We start from the raw sequence: 26,343 nt of genomic DNA, 5'->3' as shown, positions 1-26,343 counted from the left end.
GCCCTCTAGCCTAGGCCCTGGACTTTCCTCGTCTAACATATGATGTGATTGGCAACTTCTCACTGATGACAGAGATGCTGACTCTCCCCAGCTGCCAATCAACCACTGTACAGATCACCTTTAAATTCACTTTATATTAAATAAGGAAGGAAAGGAATGGCTTGGCACACCGAACTGCAGGATTGGTTGGACGTTCTCGGAGCATATTTTAGCAGAATCATAATTTCCAGCAGCTACTATGGAGAAGAAACTATTACAGAAACATTGGCTCTTGAATTTGATGTGACCACACACATCACTAGCTGTGTGATGAACATCTGCTTTTAAAATAGGGGCCCACATGGACAGCCATCCTAGTTCTACTTCTTTGCTATTGACATGAGTCCTACAGTTCCAATTATTCTACATCATTCCCCACACAGCAAATTTACAGAGCCTTTCAGTTCACTGCCTTTTCTGGGAAGGCCTATGGAAACTTTGCTCATGTTCTGATTATTATTCAAGTCACTAATAGCCAGAATATCAATGCTATGCATTCATCATGTGCCAACGATGACGGCACTGAGAAGCTTCAGGGCCGGGATCATCTGGGCCACCTTCTCATTTTGCAGAAGAAACCAGGGTTCAATTGACCTCCCCCAAGTCTGTTGGCTATTTAGAGTGGATCTGGCGAGAGAATGCAAAGGCTTTTTAAAATAAATGCTTTACTGAAATACGTGTATTCTATTTTTGCAGTATATAGAGAAAAGTATGCATACCACACGTGTGAGTTCAGTGAATTCACAATGTGGGAGCACCTGTGTGGACAACACCCAACTCACAAAACAGAATCGGTCCCTTTATGGTTCCTTCCCAACTGTGCCAGACATCTTAGACCCCACATTGACTTCTAATGCCTTAGGCTAATTTTGATTTTATATTAATGGATCTAAAAGCCTATAAATCAGCACTCTCTCCACCACCAGTTTCTTTGGATTTCACATTCTCCTAAAGGAGATAACATAAACAGTTTAGGAGAATCAAATGCTTTTATGAGGTCAGATTTCTATCATATTCAAGTTGGTAGCTCTGTAGGGGCACCTGGGTGGCTCATTCAGTTGAGTGTCCGACTGGATTTTTAGCTCACGTCATGATCCCATGGTTGTGAGATCGAGCCCCATAATGGGCTCTGCCCTGACAGTGTGGAGCCTGTGTGGGATTCTCTCTCTCCCTCTCTCAAAATAAATAAATCAACATTTAAAAAAGAAAAGTTGGCAGCTCTGTCATCTTTCACAGGTAGGGACAAGGTCACTTCGTTGGAGACAATGTGTTAAAAAACCAAAACAAGCCTAACTCCACTCCTGTCCAGTCAGTGAAGATGCAGGGCCACCTAGTTGGTTCTTGGCCACTCTGGTGACAGTTATAATTCTGTAAGTGTGAGTTCCAATCATTATTTTGAAAAATTTATGACCGTTTTTGTGGCTGCTATTGATTTTCATCCTGATATATTACTATCCTTGATAATATTGCTTTTTCAACACCAACTTCTTCGTAGATCTAGAGAAAGGAATATCATCTGAGTGCTTACTAAATTTCTTCACAATGAATAACCAACTTTCTACATCTCCTTTCCTATAACAACGTTAGTCTTTTTTAAAAAAAGTTTATTTATTTTGAGAGAGAGTACAAGTATGGGAGGGGCAGAGAGAGAGAGGGAGAGAGAGAGAATCAGCGGGCTCTGTGCCAATGCGGGGCTCAATCTCACAAACCGTGAGATTACGGACCTGAGCTGAAATCAAGAGTCAGTCGCTTAACCTAGTGAGCCTCCAGGCGCTCCCAACGCTAGTCTATTTGTTTATTTTCATTTTGGTTGAAATACTTAGTTTTCTATGACAGACATTTCCCTCTCTTTCCTCTGTTTTCTCCCTTTTTTCCGAGCGGTAATGTAAATCTACATGCTTCATTTACTATCCAGTTGTGTAGCTGACTGCGTCTTATAACTGCCAGCAAATAGCAGGATCTGATACAGGCGAATGGTCAGCTCACAGGATAGCTGGGAGATCTGCATCTTTTGGTCACATGTCCCTCTTTGCACAGTCAGATGCTTTCCAAAGCAGTTTATGTCCTTAAATATAAGTGGCTGCAGAATTGGGCCTACCAGCTGTCCATACTCTTGCAGCGTATATATGGATCACCTTATTTTTCTGCTCTATAAGTTACGGAATATGGGAAAAACAGAATAGATCTTCCTTGTCTAGTAAATGAAGGGGTAAAGTTACGGTAGTAAAAACAAGGTACAGAACAAAGTGCTTGGGTTTGCTCTCCAGAGGGCATTTTATACAGCCATGTGCCTTCTTCCCCAGAGGCAGCAGAATTCTTTTGATATTGGAGTCTAGAAGAACGGTAAGAGCCAAAAGTGAAAAAGCTATTTAGTCATGGATAGTACCATGTCAAGTGAACTGAAATAAGTACCCGTGACGGAGGTGATGAAGTCATCTGAAATAGAGTTTGGACTCAGAGAATTCTAGCAATTTTTGGATTCAGATGGGAGAGCGACATGTTGTGGCTTCCAGGGAAGAAGCTGGTCATAAAGAGGTATCTCAGATTAAAAAAAAAAACACTGAAGAATCCCCCCAAAACATAGTTTGCCAGCATGCTAGCTAATGACGAGGCTGGGGGCACACTTTCCAAAGCATTCTATCCATTCTCCTTCCTGGGGTGTCTACCTGTGTATCTCTCTACCCTTTGGATGGCTGGAGGCAGCAAGCCCCTGCCTGTGGAGGGAGGGAAAGAGGGCAGGGATAACACTGAGGGGAAAATGCTCTATCTCTGACTTAATTAAACTCTTTTTTTAATTGTGCCAGAATTAGCCCTGTCAATAAAATGTTGCCTACAGGCTTCGTTCCCAGCGTTTTGAAATTTCCTTTGTACTTCTGTGTTTGTTTTGTGAACAAACAGAAAGTTTCCTGAAACCATGGAAGTCTAAGCCAATGACCCCTCCCCTTCCTCAGATCAGATTATAGTGGTGACAGCTTGGTTACTGGAAAGGAATCAGCTCAGAAAGACAGTTCCAGTTACACCAACAATAATTATGAAGAAAAAAGGGGGCAGTTGTGGAGGTAATCACAGAATATTAATCACCGAAAAACGATGAGAAAGTCTAAAATTTATGGAATGTCTTCCAGAAAGTTCAAGATGTTCTATTCACGCTTTTCATTTATGTCAACGACATATAGAAAGATCAAACAGCTTGATAATAGAACCACACATCTAAATAGTATTTTTAGATATGAATTGCTTTTGCTTACCCTTTCTCGTTTGAATCTGGCAAGTAGAGAGTTACATAATATATTCATTTTGTACACACAGAAATGAAGCTCCAAAAGGTTATGTGACTGGTTCAAAGTCACAAATGACTAGAAATCTGGTCGTCTAGCAACCGATAAAGTGTGAATTTCAGTGCATTAGAATGTCCTATTTAACATATTTCAGGAGGGTAAGTTATAGAAGATGGGCTGGGCATCCTGACATAATCAGATAATAACTGAGATTACAATAGCCTCTTTTAGGCACCACGGGCTTCAAAAGGAAGAAATGATCTGATTTTGTTCACAGGTGCTTTATAATCTGGTTGGGGAGAGTGGTCCTTATACCAGGACTAAACAGGACACTGATGGTACCAAAAAAAAAAAAGCATCAGCAAATTCCAGAAAGGGGACATTCAGTGCCAGGCCAGGCAATGCTGGGAAGGTTTTCAGATAGGAGGCAGGATCGAGATGGACTGAGCATTGTATGGAAGCAGTCTCTGCCTGTGGGGACAACAGTGGGATGTGTGAATCTGTTCACAGGGAGCCAAAAGGCTACTCACGAGACATCCTGATTTTAGTTACATACAAGAAGATCTGGGAAATTGTGGGGAGAATTGTCTTGGGTGGTGAACAGGCCAGGCTATGAGGACCCACAATTAAAGCTTCAGAAATTGCTTTTGGAAGCGACCAGGCAGTCAGGCTAGAGCACAGAGCCCTGCAAACACATGGGTCCGTTTGGTTTATGCTACTCAGCAATGTTGTCACCAGCTTTCTTCTTGTCCTGTAAGGCAGTTTTGAATATAGAAAAATAGGATAAATCAGAACATTCAGAAACCCAGAGACAGATTTGGTTGGCTGGCAAATTCTATACTATATAGTGTTAGTGTAGTGCCCCCATTATCTAGGAAATCTCTCTTCTAGAAAAACTCCTAGAAAAAGTTAGGGCCTACAACCAATATGAATGTTGACAAAGACTCTTATTAAAGACTTCACTCCTCCATTAAGATGCCTACGGAGAGGAATTCTCTCAAAAACATCTAGGTTAGCCACAGGGCTGATACTAATGGAGAGGAACAAAGCTTATGGGTGGATGGCTACACCAGGTAATTCTTCTGTTTTCCTACTACTCTTTAAGGTGTCCAAACAATTTTTAAAGTACATATGGATTTAGCAGAAAATCCATATGGGGAAAGAATGATTGATGCCTGATAGGAACCAAAGTTTCTTCTGGTAGGTTGGGTAGTGGGATATGCACCTTGAATCTAGGTTGCTCTGTTAATTTTCTTTTCCTCATGGTGGCTTCCTGTGCAGAGTTGAAGGTTGGTTGGAACATGGAAAACCCCAGAAACCCAATGAAGTTAAAAAATTCACCATTAGCATTTCTCTCAACTCCAGGGATCCATTGGACTTTACTGACTTATTCAAGCCTTAAAACTGACTTATTCCCTTACCTCTGTCTTCAGGACTGACCTAGGTTCTCTCTATACATATACCAAGTACACCATGTACTCATTAGCTGTAGTATGAGAGAGAGAGTGAGTGAGTGAGGGAGGGAGAGAGTGTGTATGTAAAAGAGGGAGAGAGAGAGAATTTAAGGAGTGCAGGTTGATTAATGACCTCCATTACAGTTAGGGGAGGCAAGCTGTCAGTGGGCATGTGATAGGGGCTGTGAATTTATCTTCATTTGGACCTTCTCAATTTCCCTTTACTTTCCATTCTGTAAGCATCTTGCCATGTTGTGTGTTCTAGAGTTTAAAGGCATTATTTTTTTAGTTTATTTAATTTTTTAAATGTTTATTTTTGAGACAGAGACAGACAGAGCACAAGTGGGGAAGGGGCAGAGACAGAGAGGGAGACACAGAATCTGAAGCAGGCTCCAGGCTCTGAGCTATCAGCACAGCCCGATTCGAGGCTTGAACCCATGAACTGTGAGATCATGACCTGAGTTGAAGTCAGATGCTTAACCGACTGAGCCAGCCAGGCGCCCCAAGTTTATTTATTTTTGAGAGAGGGAGAGAGAGAGTGCAAGCAGGGGAGGGGCAGAGAGGGAGAGAATCCAAGCAGGCTCTGCACTATCAGCATGGGGACAGACTCGGGCCAAACTAATGAATTGTGAGATCATGACTTCAACCGAAATCAAGAGTCAGATGCTTAACCGATTGAACCACCCAAGCGCCCTTCAAGGTATTATTTTTTTTAAAGACATAGTCCATAAATGCAAGAATGGTGCTCAACCAAGAATCAACAATTGTTTACCACAATGGTGGAATGAAAAGTTGATATGTTGGACATAGAGAAATGTGGTGCTTTCCTAAAGGGATTTTCAAGGACAATTCTGACTATACAAAATTTTTTTTTTTTTTTTCAACGTTTATTTATTTTTGCGACAGAGAGAGACAGAGCATGAACGGGGGAGGGGCAGAGAGAGAGGGAGACACAGAATCGGAAACAGGCTCCAGGCTCTGAGCCATCAGCCCAGAGCCCGACGCGGGGCTCGAACTCGCGGACGGCAAGATCGTGACCTGGCTGAAGTCGGACGCTTAACCGACTGCGCCACCCAGGCGCCCCTATACATAATTTTTTTAATAAATATTTTTTAATGTTTATTTTTGAGAGAGAGAGAGAGAGAGAGAGAGAGAGAGACAGAGGATCCCATGAGCTCCATGATGACAGCAGGGAGCCCGATGCGGGGCTTGAGCTTAGAAACCGTGAGATCATGACCTGAGCCAAAGTTAGAGGGTTAACCAACTGAGCCCCTCAAGGTGCCCCATGGCTATACCTAATTTTTTCCCTGCCTCTGACTTTAACCACAACTCCTACAATCTTGTGGAAGGATGAGACAGAGAATGAATGAAGGTGAAGAGAAAGACAGTGGGAGCAGCAAGTGTGACTTAAAGGACACTATAACCAACACCTCAGGAACCCATGTCCTTGTCCATGAATGGTCATATGCTGCAAATGTTCCAGTAGCATCTTTCTCTCTGGCTTCAGCAATTCTCAGGGCATTCACAGGAGGAAGGCAGGGAGAAGACAGCCTTGCCCTCTTGTTAAAAAAAAAAACAAGAAAGTCAAGGTATTGACCAGCCTTAGCCAGTGAGAAAGCTTTAGACTTTGAAAACTGGATTCAGTCTGTCTTCTTACATGTATAATTTAGGCACAAAATAGACCACTGCACACTTTCTCAATAGTGAGAGAGCAAACGTAACAGAAAAAGGTTTTTATAGTCCCCTTGGATGAAGCCCTACAATAGATTGAAAGGATAAGATGTGAAATGGTGTGTGAAGAGGATGAGCTAAGTTAACGGAGGAATCAGTCTGAAGAGCTGTAGCTCACAGGATTCGGGATGGAGGGTGTCGATGCCTTCTGGAGAACACGGTCTTGAATAGTCTGTTCATATCCCTTGATACATGCTGAGCTCTCTAAAAGTTGGGCTGTAGGTGATTCTGTTCTGCTTATCAGACTATAAATTAGTTGGCCCACATCATGTGTCAGAGACTATAAGAACAGAACCAGGAAATCTGCTGGGAACACTCTTCATGGAGGAATTACGTTTTCTTCCACGTGTGAATAAAGAGATACGATTCCTACTCTGCCTATGGTACTACACATGATTTATAAAAGCATTACTAGGGATAGGCTGCATGGTGCAGGGTTTAAAAAATTCAACGAGAAAGACCGTAAGGATGATGAGCATCTCCAATCTATTGTTCCTATGCTTTCTATTGTTTCAGAACACGTGGCTACACTGGGAACGAGCTAACATTAATTTGGGGCCTCACAGCTGCTGTGTTTCAACAAGTCGCCCAAAATACACTGAAAGCATTCGCAAGACTTTCCTGTACCTGAAGGGCTGAGAGCATTGTCTGGATAACACGAGGCCTCGGGATGATGCTAGGAGTGTTTCTCAGTGGTTCCCAACGCAACTGTGAGAACAAGCTCATTTGAGAAGTGGAAGGACTTCTGTCTCACTGTCCGGGGATGAAAACATTTAAAGGACAACAAAACAGGGGCACCTGGGTGGCTCAGTTAAGCGTCTGACTTCAGCTCACGTCATGATCTTTCGGTTTGTAGGTTCAAGCCCTACGTCGGGCTCTGTGCTGACAGCTCAGAGCCCGGAGCTTGCTTCACATTCTGTGTCTCCCCCTCTCTCTGCCCCTCCCCTGCTCATGCTTTGCGTCTCTCTTTCAATAATAAATAAACGTTAAAAAAATTTTTAAGAGACAACCAAACAAAGCATGAAGGTCAGTGGCTTGCAATAGCAGGCTGCAGCAGAATAATTAAAGATTGTAACTGAGCCTAGTCATACACGGGGCACGATAAGAGAATGTTTTTTTGTTTTTTTTTAAATTTTTTTTCAACTTTTTTATTTATTTTTGGGACAGAGAGAGACAGAGCATGAACGGGGGAGGGGCAAAGAGAGAGGGAGACACAGAATCGGAAACAGGCTCCAGGCTCCGAGCCATCAGCCCAGAGCCTGACGCGGGGCTCGAACTCACGGACCGCGAGATCGTGACCTGGCTGAAGCCGGACGCTTAACCGACTGCGCCACCCAGGCGCCCTTGTTTTTGTTTTTTTAAGTAGGCTTCATGCCCAGCACAGAGTCTACCACGGGGCTTGAACTCATAACCCTGAGATCAAGACCTAAGCTGAGACCAAGAGTTGGACACTCAACTGACTGAGCCACCCAGGTGCCCGGTAAGAAATTTTCTAGGACTGTCTTATTGATTCTGAACAAAGCTGGGCTTTCGGTAAATATATTACAGTGTCTCTTTAAAAGTTATTTTCTAATAATACAAATGCATTCGTATGATCTGGGTAATTAAACTTAATTGTATAATTAGAACAAATGAGCAGAATTAGATTGCATTAACCATATGTAACAACATTATTAGGTACATAAATCTTTTCTTCAAGGTTTGTATGGAACTCTCCCACTCCCATCCCACCCCATACACAGAGTAGTCTTACCCCCCAAGACTGGGAACTGTCATCTTATGTTGTTCAGGATGGCACCTATTATTTCAATCCCTCTTACTCCCCTGCCTACAAGGAATTATACGGTGGCACTAGAGATATTAATGAGGCATGTTAGGGATAACCCATGCCTCAGTAGCAGATTGAGAAAGTTGATTCTATGATAATAATAGCTGCATTTATTAAGTATTACATTATACAAGGTATTAGGGCAATCATTTTATATATCATCTCATCCAAAATTTGATAACAGTATGAGGTAAATGTTATGCTTATTTGACAGGTAAGGAGGCTGAACAGACAGCAACCCAGCTATGGATAATTGCAAAGTTCAGCTCCTAGCCATTATGCTACTTTGACTTTGATAAAATTGGCTATTTTTATATATTTTTAATGTTTATTTCTGAGAGAGAGAGAGAGACATACAGACAGACAGACAGACAGAGACAGAACATGAGCAGAGAAGGGCAGAGAGAAAAGGAGACACAGAATCCAAAGAAGGCTCCAGGCTCTGAGCTGTCAGCAGATGGGGCTCAAACCCATGAACGATGAGATCACAATCTGAGCTTAACCAACTGAGCCACCCGGGTGCCCCTAAAATTGACTATTTTCATTCTAAATACTGCCAGTTAAAGAAAGCTTCCACTCCCTGCCCTTATATCTTTCTCTGTGGATAGGTGAATTTTATATAAACATTTTAGTCTATAACCAGTAGCTAAGCTGGATATGGACCATTGAGCTGAGGTGGGAAAATTTTCAAAGTGAAATTGTTTCCATCCAACTATATTGCTCCTTGCTGACTGTTCACTGAACACCTATGGAGCATGAGTTGTTTCCAAGAAGAGAAGGTGAAGGTAGGGAAGGTGAGGAGAGGGTCCACAGAGAGGGTCTGGCATGGACACAGACACAGAGTTATAGAGGCCCAGTACGTGAGGGGAAGTGTGTCTGTGAGTGGGGGGATTTGGGGTCAGAGAGGAAAGACTGTCAGAGCAGGTGGGGGCCAGAACACAGAGGCATTGTTGGCCAACCAATGCTTGTGGAATTAAGTCTGTAGGAGATGGGAATCTATGGACATGCCAGTGGGGTTAAAGCTTAAGCAACATACACTACATAATGAGATTTGTCTTTTAGAAAAAAAGAAAAACAAAAAACTAGCACTAGCATGGAGAACTTCTTGGAGGAGCAAACGCAGACAAGGAGAAAGCTACAATGGTCCAGTTGAAAGAAGATGAGGCCCTGGGGAAGGACAGAAGTGGCCAGATTCTCTAGACATTTCCAGTTTAAGATCAGCAGGATTTTGATATTTAGTAAAAGCAGGCTAGGAGACTTGAGGGGTGTGTGTGTGTGTGTGTGTGCGCGCGTGTGTGTGTATGCATATATAAATTAAAAAATATATATTTAATTTTAAGTTTATTTATTTTGAGAGAGCATGAGCATGCACACACATGAGCAGGGAGTACAGACAGGGATAGAGAGAGAATACCAAGCAGGCTCCATGCCGTCAGTGGATAGCCTGATGCTGGGCTTGAACTCACCAACCATGAGGTCATGACCTGAGCCAAAACTAGGAGTTGGACGCTTAACCAACTGAGCCACCCAGGTGCCCCTTGAGGACGATATTAAGCAAGATCACAGGGAGAAAATTCTTTGTTCTCCCTGGAAGAGGTTCAATAAATTAAATGTTGGGTATGTTGAACTTGAAAGAAATGTAGGACAGTTAGCTGGAGGTGTTCAGACAGTAGATGAAGCTGGGTAGGGGCTAGAGATCTAGATATTCGTTTACTTACATGTATTTATTGAATGCCTACTAAGCTCCAGTCCTGTTTCAGAGACTTGGGATAGAGCAGTGAAGAGCCATCAACATGTAAGTGGCTGGTAAAGCTGGAGGAGTGGCTGAAATCCTTGGCAGTGTGAGAACAGGAAGAGAGGACAGCTGAGGACAGAACCCTAAGGAATCTGGACACCTAAAGGCAGGTAGGGAAGTAGGGGGAGGAGGAAGCAAAGGGGATTGAGACAGAGTGGTGAGAAGGGCAGGAGTACATGGCATTAGTGGGAACAAAGGAAGGGAATAGGGCTCATCATGTTTATTAAAAATTTTTTAAATGTGTTGGGCATCTGGGTGGCTCAGTCAGCTGAGCTTCTGACTCTGGCTCAGGTCATGATCTTGAGGTTCATGAGTTTGAGCCCTGTGTAGGACTCTGTGCTGAGAGCTCAGAGCCTGGAGGCTGCTTAGGATTCTGTATCTCCCTCTCTCTCTGCCCCTCCCATGCTTGTGCTCTGTCTCTGTCTCTCTCAAAAATAAACATCAAAAAAAAATTTTTTTAAATACTTATAAAATGTGGTAAAAACAACCTAAAATTTACAATTCTAATGATTTTTTAAATTTTCTTGTTTAATGTTTATTTATTTATTTTGAGAGAGAGTGAGGCAGAGAGAAAGAGAGAGAGGGAGAGAGAGAATCCCAAGCAGACTCCACACTCAGCACAGAGCCTGATGTGGGGCTCGATCTCACAAACCGTGAGATCACGACCTGAGCTGAAATCAAGAGCTGACACTTAACCCACGGAGCCATCCAGGTGTCCACCATCTTAACCATTTTTAAGTATACCATTCAATAGTGTTAAGTATATTCACATTGCTGTGCGACAGATTTTCACAACATTTTCATCTTGCAAAATTGAAGTTCCATATCTATGAAACAACAACTCCCCATTTCTCCCGCCACCCAGTCCTGGAAGCCAACATTCTACTTTCCGCTTCTATGAATTTGATGACTTCAGCAGTGTCATGTAAATGGGATCGTGAAGTATTTATCTTTTTGTGACTGGCTCATTCTCTTAGTGTAATGTTCTCCAGGTGCACTCACACTGTAGCATGTGACAGGATACCCTTCCTTTTTAGGGGTAAAATTCCATCGTATGTATATACCATATCTTATCTATTCATCCATTAATAAACACCCAGGCTGCTTCCACCTCTTTGCTTTTGTGAATAATACTGTTATGACATAAGTGTGCAAATACCTCTTTAAGACCCTGCTTTCCAATGAATCACGGGAATCTACCCCCAAGACCAAGTTGATAGCTAACTTGACAATAAATCATAAAAACAAAAACAGTAACAAAAACCTGGAGTCCTACCTCCTCGGAGATTCTGATTCAGTAGGTCTGAGGAAAGGCCTGGGAATCATTTGGTTCACAAAACCCACCACAATGAGGCTTTGGTTTGGGGAACAGTTTTGGGAACCACTGCTCCTGAGCAACTGTTCTGTAGTGTAGGGCTCTTCAACCATTGCAGCTTCATTGAACCACCGAGAAGTTTCTATAAAGATGCTGATGCCTGGACCCCATCTCCAGATATTATGACTTCATTGACTTGGAGTATGGCCTGGGCACTGGATTTTAAAAGCTCCCCAGGTGATTCTGATATGCAGCCGAGATGGAGAACCACTGTTCTGGTATATTCCTACTATTCAGTGCCCTGAATTGTTAATTTCAGCAATAAATAACAGAATCCTAGCTCAAGGGACATGATAGAATCTCTCATTGAGTAAATATTGCCTGACTGCACCTGTCATCTATTTGCATAGCCCTGTACAGTGGACTTTACGTCGTTATCTCATGGAATCCCTCGCATACACCTGTGAAGCAGTGTGAGTAGATATTATCCCCATTTTATTGATGAGGAAGCTGAGATTCACCATTTTTTAATAGCACACTTGTAGATATAAACACAGATTAGGTACATGTGCTTCCCTGAAAAGACACCATTGTCTCGGGGGGCGGGGCATAAGACAGAAACAGGAATTTGGTTGTAATGAGGTGCAGGACAAATCTGAAAATATATGAAAATTCAGAGAAAGAGGTTTAGGAAGAGTAATTTGTGAAGAGGAGGGATTCAGAGAAGGCTCTTCAGAGGAGGTAGCCCTGGCTCCTCTTGGAACTGATGAAAGTTGCAGAATTTCCTTTGAGGGTCTGAATGGAGGGCAAATGACTGTGGCCTTGGGGCCGTGATCCAATTGGTTCCCTTTATTGGATTTTTATAGTTCTGTAACTCAGTCTGTGTAACTCCCTTAGCGCTTTCAGTATATCGCATTTATAATAAACTCCGTTTTTCTTTAAAAAAAACAAAAACAAAAAAACCCTGCTTTCAATTCTACTGGATATACCCCTAGCAGTAGGGTAGTTAGAGTATATGATAGTTTCATTTTTAACTTCTTGAGGAGCCACATGCTGTTTTCCACAGTCCACTTGGTTGTTGTGGTTTTATTTTAGAAACGGTTTATTTCCGGTCAATCTCATTTCCATTTTGTTTGCCTTTGTGCCAGAGCGGCTGAAGATGACTCAGTGGTTGCTCCTGCCCGTTCAGTGGCCTGAGCAGTGGGAGCCGCACACCAGTCTTCAGGGGCAGGATGAGCGCTCAGGTCTTCAGTGGGGGAACTGCTGAATTGGGCCCTGAGGGCCCCGCACGCCTGCAGACCAGTCTGAGACTTGGGGTTGAGTAGCCCTGAACTCAGGAGCGGGAGCAGTCCATTCACCCTGAAATTCCTCCTTGGTCACAGCCTTTTCAGCAGCGGCCTGCTCTTCCTTTTCGATGCTTCAGGATCTCTGTAGAAGCAGAGATCTGGCAGGACCTCCCGTGGGTGTTCACGGAAAGGGAGCCGCGCGCGCAGAACTTCCCGGGCCAGCAGCCACGTCGGACCCACCGAACGAGCTCCCCCGTTGTTGCAACGGCTGGCAGCGCCCACAGAGGGCAGAGGCGAGTCTGTGACACAGAGCGATGGGACGCAGGTGAACGGAAGACGCCTCCGTGAGAGGCTGGCGGTCAGCCCTGGGATCGGTTACCACCAGAAGTCTCGGCTCCCGGAAGGCTGCCTGGATCTGGGTTAGTGAAGAAGGTTCCAGAAGTGAAGTGGCCAACAATAGGAGTGGCTCCAGCAGCAGCAGCAGCAGCAGCAAACCTCAGCACAGCTCACTGGCCAGTACTCCTAGATGATGTGACACTGACATCAGCTGGGGTTTCAATGGCAGCAATGGCACGAGCTGCCAGCAGAAGCTTCTCCCAGATTCTCTTCAGATTTACCATGTAGCTGCCACCACTTTTCCTCTTGTATATGTACTGTTCCATTTGGAAGTCAAGGTTGATGCCACCTAGGTGGGTTCCCGCTGCGGGGAATTTAAGGACATCCTCCTCCTTGCATTTGTAGGACATCAAGGGCTCCGGACATCATGAAAGTTTCCCTTTAAGTTGTGACAGGAATGCAGAACAATGCTGTATGGACCCCTCTCTGGGTAGCACGGAAAGGCAGTCCACTTGGTTTTTGATATCACTAATTCTGACGAGATAGAATAGAAATGATAGCTATTTGGCATGTTACCTGCCTGTTGAGCAGAAATGTGCATTATCTTATTTAATCCTCAAAACAATATTCTAAAGAGGTATTATTAGCACATTTTGCAGATGAGGTACAGAAACGTTAAATAGGCCAAGGAGCTAGTTAGGATGTGGGAATCGAAATCAGGTCTCTCCTGATTTTCAGATGTAGCCATTGTGACGTTTTATTTCCGAAGAAAAGGGCTCATTTTCCCAAGTTCCCTAGCGATCTGTGACATATTTTTCATGAGTCAGGTAATATTTAATTCTTTAAAGTTTTTTATTTATTTATTTTGAGAGAGAGCAAGAACACGTGCATGTGAGAGAGAGAGGGGAGAGGAGAGGGAGAGAGAGAATCCCAAGCAGGCTTGGTGCTGAGATCAGGGTCAAAATCAAGAGTCAGACACTCAACCAACTGAGCCACCTCGGCGTCCCTCACAAGGTAGGATTTAAAAGGACTGGAGTAATTATACTTCCACTCTCATAATTCTGACCCCGAATTCTTAAATAGTCACATCTCTCCATGAACAAGTAGAAGCGGGTCATTCCTACGCACCACCAATAGCTCTCCAGGTCAACACCACACTGAACCTCTCTTCCTCAGCTTGGTGTCTGCATTGTAACCAGTTGCTGTTATTGTTCGGAATTAATGAATAGTTTGCAAACTAGCATCACTTCTGTGTAAGTTGATGGACATATTAATTATACCTTATTCAGATTTCACAGTTGTGCGACCCAGATTCTTCTTTTCTGCCAAATTTCCAAAGATGCAGTGGCATTTTAAAAACTCCAGTGAAACACAGATAGTGTATTAAAATGCAAACAAGGAAGGAACTGGCCATGCAGAAATGGGAAGATGATGAGCTTGGTTTATCTGACTTCAGGACTACAGTCAGATGGTCCATTTTCAGGGTTTTTAGGTTGATTCAACAGTGCACATCTTTCCCTTCTGGGGTTTTACTAAAATCTTTTGCAGGCACTGTTATCTACTCAAGTGTCTCCTCTCTGTTACGTAAGGATCAAAGCATTTACTTGAGGCCTGATACCAGCTGCTGATTACCAGTATCCTCAATGCATTAGATCTCTTGTGTTTGGTGTTTATAGTCTACATTGATAGAAGAGTGGGATGCATACAGGCTTCACTATTACTTATTGAGCTACTGCCACAGCAGGCGTTATGCAGGTGCTAAGGATACAGTAACACGTAAGATACAGTCCCTGCTCATGTGGACACAGAGAGGGGCCATTGGGGTTAGGCAAGTAAGTAGGCAATTATAGTACCCCGTGACAGGGATGTAATCGGGGGAGGGGGTACTGTGGAAATACACAGGAGTGATTCCTATCCCAGTAGTTGGGTAGAGAGTTAGGTCAGGGAAAGCTGCCTGGGGAAAATGTCTAAACTAGTGCCTCTCAGACTTTAGCATGCACCAGAATCAGTTGACTGAATCAGGAGACTGTCAAAATACAGATTTCTGGAATCTCTAGAATTTTTGATTCAGTAGGTCTTGGGCCTGAGAATGTGCATTTATTTATTTATTTATTATGTTTATTTTTGAGAGAGAGACAGAGTGTGTGTGTGGGGGGGGGGAGGAGGAGCAGAGAGAGAAGGAGACACAGAATCCCAAGCAAGCTCCAGGCTCTGAGCTGTCAGCACAGAGCGCGACGTGGGGCTTAAACCCACAAACCGCAAGATCATGACTTGAGCTGAAGTAGGCTGCTCAACCGACTGAGCCACCCAGGCGCCCCGAGAAGGTTTATTTCTAACAAGTTCCCAGTTGATGCTGTTGCTGCTTTCTCTGGGACCACGCTGTGAGAATCACTTGTCTAAAGCCAAGATCTGAAGGAGACTGAGAGTGGAAAATGTGTGTGTGTGCGCACGCATGTGCTTGCGCTCACTCATGGGATGTGGGGCATGACGAGTGCTGGGTCAAAGGGTATTCCAAAGGGAAAGAATGTATAGAGGCATGAAGATAAAAGAGAGCATGACAGGCTTGGGGACATCGATAATGTAGGGCTGAGAGTGTAAGAAGTGGCGAGAAGTGAAGGTGACAGTGTCACGAGTGACAAATCACAAAGGACCAATTGGCCATGCTATGCTAAGGAGTTTAGTTATGGCAGTGGGAAGCTGCTAAAGTGGTTTGCTCAGGACAGTGATGTGATGTGATATGCATTATGGAAAGGTCTCTCTGGCTACATTGTGGATGATGGGATGGAAAGGGCAACACAGGAGCAGGGAGACCAGTTAGAAAGGCATTACAGTAAGTCAGAAGAAAGATGATGGCTGTGCAGAGACTGCTTTGTCGAGGAGGGGGCTGCAGTGGATTGAAGATGACCCCAAAGTCTTGGATCTCTCTTCCCATTGAGAGGTGAGGTTTATATGTCCTCCCCTTGAATTTGGGTGGGCTTATGACTAGCTGCCCAATAGAACAAGGCAAAAGTAATGCTGTGCCAGATTCTAGGCTCAGGTTCTGAGAAACTGGCAGCTTTCTCTTCCTATATCTTAGACCACTTGTTACTGGATCACTGACCTGCCTTGCAAGATGACCAACAGTCTTGCTGGAGAGACCCCGTGGAGAAGTCCAAGACTACCTGAGGACGGAGGGCATGCCAGCTTGCTGGTTATCCCGGCCAAGTGCCAGGCATGTGGGGAACACATCTTAGAACTTCCAGCCCAGTCACTAGCTGACTATCACGGAGTGACCCCAGTAGATGCCACATGGAGCAGAAGAATTGCCCTGCAAGGCCCTGCTCGAATTCCTGACCCACAATATTATGAACGTCATAGAATGGTTGCTCTATGCTGCTAAATTTTGGGTAGTTTGTTCTGTAATAATAGATCACTAAAACAGTTTCAGTAATTGAAACACAAAGAACATCAACATTTAAGGGGCAGGCAGGGAAAGAGAGTCCCTCAAAGCAGAATAAACTTTCAGGAAGGAGAAGAAGAAGAATATGGTATCATGGAAGCCAAAAGAAGACAGTGCTTTAGGCAGGAAGGAGTGGTTATTGGTGTCAAGTCCTGCAGAGAAGGAGAAAAGGCTACGGACCAAACAGTGTTCTTTATATTTAATGGCACAGAGGTCCCTTGGTGGTGACACTGGTGAAAGTGTAATAAGCCAGAAGACAACCCACAGTTGAGGAGACAGAACCTGCAAGTAACTGGCCAGAAGCTTCCTGGTGAAGAAAGGGGGTAGACCTGGGGGTTTGTAGGGTTAAGAAAAGGTTTTTATTTTCACGTTATCAGACTTGAGCACATTTCAGTGCTGATGGGAAGTGTGCTGGGAGAGGGTGAGGAGAGGTAGTGGGGCAAATGGATACTGGAAGGTTCTGTAGCATGCAGTGTGGCTGTGGTCCACATACATGCAGAGGGATTTGCTTAGGATGGAAGGCGGGCCCCACTTCTGTGACAGGAGAGACCGGGGAAAATGAGGATGAAGAGGAAGATAAATGTGGAAATGTGTAGCAGCTGTAAGGTGATACTCCATCTGATGGCACCTCTTTCTCCTGTGAGGTAGGAGACAAGGCTGCGGGTTTAGACACATGGGGGCTTGGGGAGATAAGACTTTTATTCAAACGGGGAAGACTCAGAATAGCCACTGTGGGGGATAGCAGGGGACCAAGCAGAGAAACATGGAAGGATTTCATCTGTGGTAGCGGCACCTCCTTCTACACTTGTGTGATTTTTTTTTTCCTTTGGTACTACTGAATGGTCCAGGGGTAGAATCAAGGAAGGCAGGCAGTTGGGTGAACGCAGGGTTGAAAACTTGGTGGACTTGTTTAATGACACATGGCAAAGGATTTCAGGATGCTGGCAAAGAAAGGACTGGAGTGAGGGTGCAGTGGTCAGTAAGCAAGTAATGACAGAGAAAGTCAAGTCTGAGGGATCAAGGTTTTGATCAGCTTGAAGGACAGAATGGATACCTGGTTTGGTTTCCCAGAGGTTCTAGGTAATGGCAGAGTCCAGGGTCTATTGGTGGCTAATAGTGTGCACAGCAATCAAAGTGCAAGAATGTAGAGAAAGTAAAGGAACTGAGAGTTTACATTTATGTAGATGATCACTGATGAGGTCTCGGAAGGTGGCAGGGCTTGAGGGTGAAGGAAGACTGGGGGGCAACTGTCAAAGTGTTCAGAAAGTGTACAGGCCTGGGAGGTTCAATTATTATCCCCATTCTGCAGAAGAAGAAAGTGAGGTGTGGAGATCACACCCAATAGCTATTGGGTGGTGGAACCAGGCCTTTTGACCCAGGCGGTCAGGCTGCAGAGTTTGTGCTCTACAATATGAAGCCATTTGTACTCACATTATATGACAGAATAGCTATAGAAGGCTCATGTGTAGGGGGCAAAGGAGGAAAGGGTAGGTTCCCAGAAGACACATGTGGCATTCCAGCTGGATCTTGAAGAATAATAATAGTTCATGTTTATTTGGCCGGGCATTATGGCAAGTAATGTGCATGAAATGGTTCCCCTGAATTGAACTCTCCTGACATCCCTCTGTGGTGGGCTGGGCTATTACCACCCCATTTTATTTTATTTTATCTTATTTCATTTCATTTTTTATTCGAGATTTTATTATTTTTAATTTTTTTAAAATATTAAATTTATTGTCAAATAGGTTTCCATACAATGCCCAGTGCTCATCCCAACAGGTGCCCTCAATACCCATCACCCACCCCCCCTCCTTCCCACCCCCCCATCAACTCTCAGTTTGTTCTCAGTTTTTAAGGGTCTCTTATGTTTTGGCTTCCTCCCTCTCTAACCTTTTTTTTTTTTTTTCCTTCCCCTCCCCCCTTGGTCTTCTGTTAAGTTTCTCAGGATCCACATAAGAGTGAAAACATATGGTATCTGTCTTTCTCTGTATGACTTATTTCACTTAGCATAACACTCTCCAGTTCCATCCACATTGCTACAAAACGCCATATTTCATTGTTTCTCTTTGCCAAGTAGTATTCCATTGTGTATATAAACCACAATTTCTTTATCCATTCATCAGTTGATGGACATTTAGGCTCTTTCCATAATTTGGCTATTGTTGAAAGTGCTGCTATACATTGGGGTACAAGTGCCCCTATGCATCAGCACTCCTGTATCCCTTGGGTAAATTCCTAGAAGTGCTATTGGTGAGTCATAGGGTAGATCTATTTTTAATTTTTTGAGGAACCTCCACACTGTTTTCCAGAGCGGCTGCACCAGTTTGCATTCCCACCAACAGTGCAAGAGGGTTCCCGTTTCTCCACATCCTCACCAGCACCTATAGTCTCATGGAGGGAGAGAGAAGGGCCTTAAAAAACAAATACTCTTAAGTTCAGTATGCTGTATGCTGTATGCTGATTTGTTTATTTCAGCCACTCTGACCAGTGTGAGGTGGTATCAGTGTGGTTTTGATTTGTATTTCCCTGATGAGGAGCGATGTTGAGCATCTTTTCATGTGCCTGTTGGCCATCTGGATGTCTTCTTTAGAGAAGTGTCTATCATGTTTTCTGCCCATTTCTTCACTGGATTATTTGTTTTTCGGGTGTGGAGTTTGGTGAGCTCTTTATAGATTTTGGATACTAGCCCTTTGTCCGATATGTCATTTGCAAATATCTTTTCCCATTCCGTTGGTTGCCTTTTAGTTTTGTTGATTGTTTCCTTTGCAGTGCAGAAGCTTTTTATCTTCATGAGGTCCCAATAGTTCATTTTTGCTTTTTTTTTAAATTTTTTAATTTATTTTTGAGACAGAGAGAGACAGAGCATGAACAGGGGAGGGTCAGAGATAGAGGGAGACACAGAATCGGAAACAGGCTCCAGGCTCTGAGCCATCAGCCCAGAGCCCGATGCGGGGCTCAAACCCACGGACCGCGAGATCGTGACCTGAGCTGAAGTCGGACGCCCAACCGACTGAGCCACCCAGGCGCCCCAGTTCATTTTTGCTTTTAATTCCCTTGCCTTTGGGGATGTGTCAAGTAAGAAATTGCTGCGGCTGAGGTCAGAGAGGTTTTTTCCTGCTTTCTCCTCTAGGGTTTTGATGGTTTCCTGTCTCACATTCAGGTCCTTTATCCATTTGGAGTTTATTTTTGTGAATGGTGTAAGAAAGTGTTCTAGTTTCATTCTTCTGCATGTTGCTTTCCAGTTCTCCCAGCACCATTTGTTAAAGAGACTGTCTTTTTTCCATTGGATGGTCTTTCCTGCTTTGTCAAAGATGAGTTGGCCATACTTTTGTGGGTCTAATTCTGGGGTTTCTATTCTATTCCATTGGTCTGTGTGTTTGTTTTTGTGCCAATACCATGCTGTCTTGATGAGTACAGCTTTGTAGTAGAGGCTAAAGTCTGGGATTGTGATGCTTCCCGCTTTGGTCTTCTTCAAAATTACTTTGGCTTTTTGGGGTCTTTTGTGGTTCCATACAATTTTAGGATTGCTTATTCTAGCTTTGAGAAGAATGCTGGTGCAATTTTGATTGGGATTGCATTGAATATATAGATAGCTTTGGGTAGTCTTGACATTTTTAACAATATTTATTCTTCCAATCCATGAGCATGGAATGTTTTTCCATTTCTTTATATCTTCTTCAATTTCCTTCATAAGCTTTTTATAGTTTTCAGCATACAGACCTTTTACATCTTTGGTTAGGTTTATTCCTAGGTATTTTATGCTTCTTGGTGCAATTGTGAATGGGATCAGTTTCTTTATTTGTCTTTCTGTTACTTCATTATTGGCGTTTAAGAATGCAACTGATTTCTGTACATTGATTTTGTACAGAAATTTGCGACTTTGCTGAATTCATGTATCAGTTCTAGCAGACGTTTTGTGGAGTCTGTTGGGTTTTCCATGTATAATATCATGTCATCTGCAAAAAGTGAAATCTTGCCTTCATCTTTGCCAATTTGGATGCCTTTGATTTCCTTTTGTTGTCTGATTGCTGATGCTAGAACTTCCAACACTATGTTAAACGACAGCGGTGAGAGTCGACATCCCTGTCGTGTTCCTGATCTCAGGGAGAAAGCTCTCAGTTTTTCCCCATTGAGGATGATATTAGCTGTGGGCTTTTCATAAATGGCTTTTTATGATATTTAAGTATGTTCCTTCTATCCTGACTTTCTCGAGGGTTTTTATTAAGAAAGGATGGTGAATTTTGTCAAATGCTTTTTCTGCATCGATTGACAGGATCATATGGTTCTTATCTTTTCTTTTAGTAATGTGATGTATCACATTGATTGATTTGCGAATGTTGAACCAGCCCTGCAGCCCAGGAATGAATCCCACTTGATCATGGTGAATAATTCTTTTTATATGCTGTTGAATTCGATTTGTTACACCATCCCATTTTAGAGAAGAAGGCACTGAAACACAAAGTGACTCAGCACTAGCTCTCACATGTTGGAGCCTGGATTTTAACTGAGGCAGTCTGGTGCCAGACCAGGGTACTCAACCACAGCCCAGGAGCTCCAGGGGGATGCCGGGAGGGGAAAGGGGGCCTCGGGACAGAGTGGAGTGTGTTGGCCAAGGCAGGAGGAGGTGTGTGTGGGAAATCAGTGGATGTTAGGACTTAGGGAGCTCCTGCAGGAGTGTACGTAACGGCTGGAAAACTGGAGAAACAGAGCAAGGGATTTAATTCCAATGGGGAATAGGGATAAACCTTCCTTCCATGTGAGCATATAGAGCTCAGGCTGCCTTTTGGGTAAATTTGTGGAGTGGTGAAGTCTGTGGTGATAGGTTCCTGCCTCCCCTCCCCCTGTGCCAGATTCCACACTGCTCAGCAACAGTCAACTGATTCTGGCATAGTGATGCAACAGCTCATCAAGGCACTAGGGCCTAAGGCAGTGTGGTCACCACCTCTGCCCAAGGTGGAGGGAGAATGGGCTGATTCACAGTAGGGTTGGGCTTTAGATGATTCAAGGAGGTGGGGACCATTGAGAGCCCCCAACAATGACAAATCTAAACCACACTCAGTCTTGTGGTTTCAGCAGCATGTGGAGGATATTATGAGAAGTATGTAGGACTGGGGGTATCTCAACCATGGTGCCTGGGCCTCCACCATCTTGATAGGACCTGGGTCTATTCCTTCTCAGTCCTTCTCCTTCCTCTAAAGCAGGGTTCTCGCCCCAAGAAGTTAAGCCCAGGTTGTCATGGAAGGAGCTTGGGGAAGCACTGTTTGGGGAAGGAGAAAAGATTAAGTACATCCCAGATTCTCTCCTAGACATCAAATCCTGCACAGCCCAACAAAGCAGCTGGTGAAGTAAGACTGCCAGAATGATTTACTTAAATTACAAGGGATCCCCGTCTTCCCCTTTCCTTTCACTTGGAGGAATTTCTCAAAAGAACACGATTTCTGCTGTTTCCATTCCAAGTTTGCCTCCAGGTCCGTCACTCAGATTGGGATGGAGAGAAAACAACAGGTTAATCCACAGCAACTGAGCCAAATACCAGCAGCCAGGGGATGGTGAGCTGGGGACGTCCCCAGTTTTCTGTGGTGTAATTAAGTAAGACAAGCCGTTTTCTCTGAAGTGCTGGTGATGAGGTACTGGGGATTTCTGGGAAGGTTGCCTTTGGGAGTTTGGATCAGGACAAGGGAATAATTAGCTGCAAAGGGAGTGAGAAACTGCAGACATAGCAAATGGAGGATATCCTCGGGAAAAGCCTCATGGCTCCTTATTCCCATCAGACTCTGTGCCTGCAGCAACAGAATCAGGACTTATGGGGGCTTCCGCCAAAGGGGTGCAGAGCTTATGTGAGTACTATTCCCCGGCTCACCTCTTGATCCCTATTTTCCAGGAGCACCAGAAAGGAAAATACCAACTGCTCAGGCCTGAGCGCTCATCTCCAAAAATATCAAAGAATGTACAAAGATCCATTAAAACGGATACATGGAACACCATCCTTTCATGGCAGAAAAGGACGACGAGAGGCAGCCTCTTTCTCTCAAGGCCACGCTGTCATCTAAGGGGCTACAGCTGAACTCCCTGGGACTCTTTTCTGTGGCCGAGACAACCTGACACTCCTAGGGGGTCACGACACGCAGAACCACATAGCACTGTGCCCTCTGGAAGACACTGGAACAGAACGGTCCTTCCCAGGAAGATGGTCAGAGCTCCCTAAATTGAGCACTTGTTTATTTCTCAGTGGGGCTTTTCACAGTTGAATCCTGAGTGAGGGGTGCCCAGACTTAAGTAGCTGTGTTTGTTCCCCTTGCTGTAAAAGCCTGTCACTGTTTTGTACAACGTGAAATTAGTTACCCTCCCGTCTAACAGCCCAACCACCCAATGTGATCCTTACAGTCCCTGTGCTGTAAAGTAGGAGACCAGGCACAGGGGAAATAGACAATGAAACAAAAACCCATTTAAATGTCAGTATAAATATCTGGGACATGATAGCGGCACTTTCTTGTTTAAGAGCAGAGAGTCTCCACGTGTGGTCCTGGAGCCAGCAGATTCCTATCACCCCAGAGCTTGTTAGAAATTCACCTTCTTGGGGCGCCTGGGTGGCGCAGTCGGTTAAGCGTCCGACTTCAGTCAGGTCATGATCTCGCAGTCCGGGAGTTCGAGCACCGCGTCAGGCTCTGGGCTGATGGCTCAGAGCCTGGAGCCTGTTTCCGATTCTGTGTCTCCCTCTCTCTCTGCCCCTCCCCTGTTCATGCTCTGTCTCTCTCTGTCCCAAAAATAAATAAACGTTGAAAAAAAAAAATTAAAAAAAAAAAAAAAAAGAAATTCACCTTCTTGGCACCTCCTCTCCTACCCTAGGTATCAGAAATCCTAGGGGTGGGGCCCAGGAGAGGGGGAGGCTTGGAAGGTGATTCTGAAGCACATTGCTTGGCGGGAACCACGGGTTTACGCTGACCTGAGTAAAAGAGGGAGCAGTCGGGGGGGGGGGGGGGGTCTTGTGCCTGGACTAGGACCTCGGGGTATTTCAGACACAGGATGGCTTTGCCAGAGGTTGGGAGGAGGGCCTGAGGAAGAGGATGGAACTGGCAGTGGGGGTGGGGAGACCCGTAGGTACCTTGGTAGCACAGGTTTGGGGCATGGTTTAAAAAATTTGCTCTGTTTGGCATTATAGTCATGGCAATAGGCTAAAGTGCCATATCTCCAAATAATTTCTTATTAGTGTGCGCATGCGTTTCAGTTGTAGCCTGGGTGACTTTGGACTCACAGAGGTGACTTACTTCCTAGTCCTTCGTGTCTATGATGTTCACCACAATGAAGCTTTGATGTTGTTAGGAATACATTTAGATTTATGTCCACTGGATCTACATCCCTCTTTGGCTTTGGTCTGGTACCAGCCAGTTCACACCTTAAACCCAAACTAGAAAATACGGACAAAGGCTATTTTTGGAATTCCATTTTCCTTCTTTTCTTCCAAACAATGCATTCTGAGATTCTGATACAAATAGGATGCATTTTGGGGCATATGTGGAAAATCACGATTTAAGAAAAATGTGAGCATTCATTTTTATGTTCTGATAAGCTAAGAAAAAAATACGGAAGAGAAAGTTCAGAGAGTCTAGAAATAAGCCTTTTAGCCAAGAAGAAAGATTGTTAGTTGTTGGGTATATTCAGATTTGCATTTTTAAAGTTAATGACTAATATAATAAAAGGTTCCAGTTAAATTATGACAGTGGCTGCTTGCTTCAGGGCAAGCAAAAAACCTTTGAGGTTTTAAATCACATTCTTCAGTCTTCAGGAGAGGGTATTGTAAATTCTTGCAGACTATTTCTTTAATCTCTGTAACTTTTCTCTACCTCGTCCCAAATACTCATGTACCTAGCAGGAAAATGAAACCAATGTTTGTACTCAGGCACAAATGGGTAATATTAAGAAAACTGAAGCGGGGCGCCTGGGTGGCTCAGTCGGTTAGGTGTCCGACTTCGGCTCAGGTCATGATCTCACAGTCCGTGAGTTCGAGCCCCGCGTCGGGCTCTGTGCCGACAGCTCAGAGCCTGGAGCCTGCTTCGGATTCTGTGTCTCCCTCTCTCTCTGACCCTCCCCCGTTCATGCTCTGTCTCTCTCTGTCTCAAAAATAATAAAACATTAAAAAAATTAAAAAAAAAAAAAGAAAACTGAAGCTTCCATGGAAATAGTTTGGTTAGTAACCTATGAAAAATGTATAGCTGTATTTAATTGCCTAAAATGAAGCATACTATGGTTATCCTACTTTTGAGCCTTAGTGTGATTCAACCTTTGGCAGGTGCATTGACAATGACCCTTGAAATCAAACCCGCCCTAGAAAAAGCCAGCAGTTTGTTTTAACTGTGACACCAGTGCTGACGGCTCAGCATTTGCCTTGAGTCAAAGAGGCAGGGCAAGTGGAAATTTCACAGTATGGTTCTGCTGTAATGTAGAAAGATGCCAAGACTCATATATTTTGCCTCCTGACTGAGGCCTTTAATCCAGCATGCTCCTTGTACAGGAAACAGAGATCCTCAGAGAAAAATTCTATAAAAGGAACACGATCAGATAGAACTGAATATACAAAGTACTTGAATAAAACTGACCGTATCTTGATGCCCAGAATAGAAGTAATCAAAACATTCTTTTTCTATAAAGCTTAAGTTCTGGAAAAACACTGGGACACATTGATGAACATTAAAAAAAAATTTTTTTTTTTAACATTCACTTAGAGGCTTTACTGGGGTTTCAGCTTTGGAAAAACTAAAGCCTTTGCCTGACTGCAGGTTGCAAAGACACTTTCTCTCTACATGATCTGAAGGTATTGAAGGGGATAGCAAAGTAGTTAGAATTGGGTTCTGGAGACTGGCTGCCTAGAACCAGATTCTGGCTCTGTCACTGATTAGCTGTGTGACATCGGACAAGTCATCTAAAAATCCTTGCTTTAGCTTCTTTGTCTGTACAATGGGGATAATAGCAGTATCGGGCTCGTTGTTAGGGTTAGGTAATGTACGTAACATCTTAGAACCATGCCTGGCACATAGTAAGTGCTCATGAAATTTAGCTATTACTACCAATATCATGTTAATTTTTTTTAAAAAATTATTTTTGAGGGAGAGAGAGAGAGAGAGTGCCCGTGTGTGCACAAGCAGGAGAGGGTCAGAGAGAAGGAAAGACAGAATCCCAAGCAGGCTCCACACCATCAGCACAGAGCCCGACGCAGGGCTCAAACCCACAAACCGTGAGATCATGACCTGAGCTGAGATCAAGAGTCAGACACTTGGGGCGCCTGGGTGGCGCAGTCGGTTAAGCGTCCGACTTCAGCCAGGTCACGATCTTGCGGTCCGTGAGTTTGAGCCCCGCGTCGGGCTCTGGGCTGATGGCTCAGAGCCTGGAGCCTGTTTCCGATTCTGTGTCTCCCTCTCTCTCTGCCCCTCCGCCGTTCATGCTCTGTCTCTCTCTGTCCCAAAAATAAACAAACGTTGAAAAAAAAAATTTATAAAAAAAAAAAAAAAAGTCAGACACTTAACCAACTGAGCCACCCACGTGCCCCCACTTTAATTTCGATGAAAGAGGGCCCTGTAAGAACAGGAAGAGGAGAGGAAGCGCCACTGTTTTCCTGCCTGTTTTCCTTTACCTTTCCTCCCATCTCCCTTCCCATTTCTATGTCTTTGCCACATTCCAAGAGGGATCAGAAGCCGAGGAATGAACGTTGAGCATCTCTGGTGTTGTGTGGTACACATGATGCTTTTCCAAAGGTCAGGAGGGGGAATTCCTTTCCTGGCTTTACCACTAACTAGCTGCGTGACTGCAGGCGAGTTTTCTTCCCTTCTGTATTAGTGCGTTAGGCCTGC

General features: G+C 44.1%; 1 protein-coding gene, 1 long non-coding RNA gene and 1 pseudogene across 4 annotated transcripts in view; all 3 read right to left on the bottom strand.

Moving 5' to 3' along the window:
* Nucleotides 1-26,343, bottom strand: part of LHFPL3 (LHFPL tetraspan subfamily member 3) — a 575,393-nt gene that overhangs the window by 111,256 nt on the left and 437,794 nt on the right. The gene's annotated exons all lie outside the window — the stretch shown is intronic.
* The window catches only part of LOC147583299 (uncharacterized), a 43,750-nt gene that overhangs the window by 15,424 nt on the left and 1,983 nt on the right, over nucleotides 1-26,343 (bottom strand). The window lies entirely within an intron of this gene.
* LOC147583300 (small ribosomal subunit protein uS2 pseudogene) lies at nucleotides 12,047-13,541 on the bottom strand (annotated as a pseudogene).

This window comes from Puma concolor, chromosome A2, assembly GCF_028749965.1.
Source record: "Puma concolor isolate L17-30 chromosome A2, mPumCon1.1.hap2, whole genome shotgun sequence".
Classification (NCBI taxonomy): domain Eukaryota; kingdom Metazoa; phylum Chordata; class Mammalia; order Carnivora; family Felidae; genus Puma; species Puma concolor.
The sequence above is the reverse complement of the archived record's forward strand: the minus strand, read 5'-3'. Positions and strand labels throughout refer to the sequence as shown.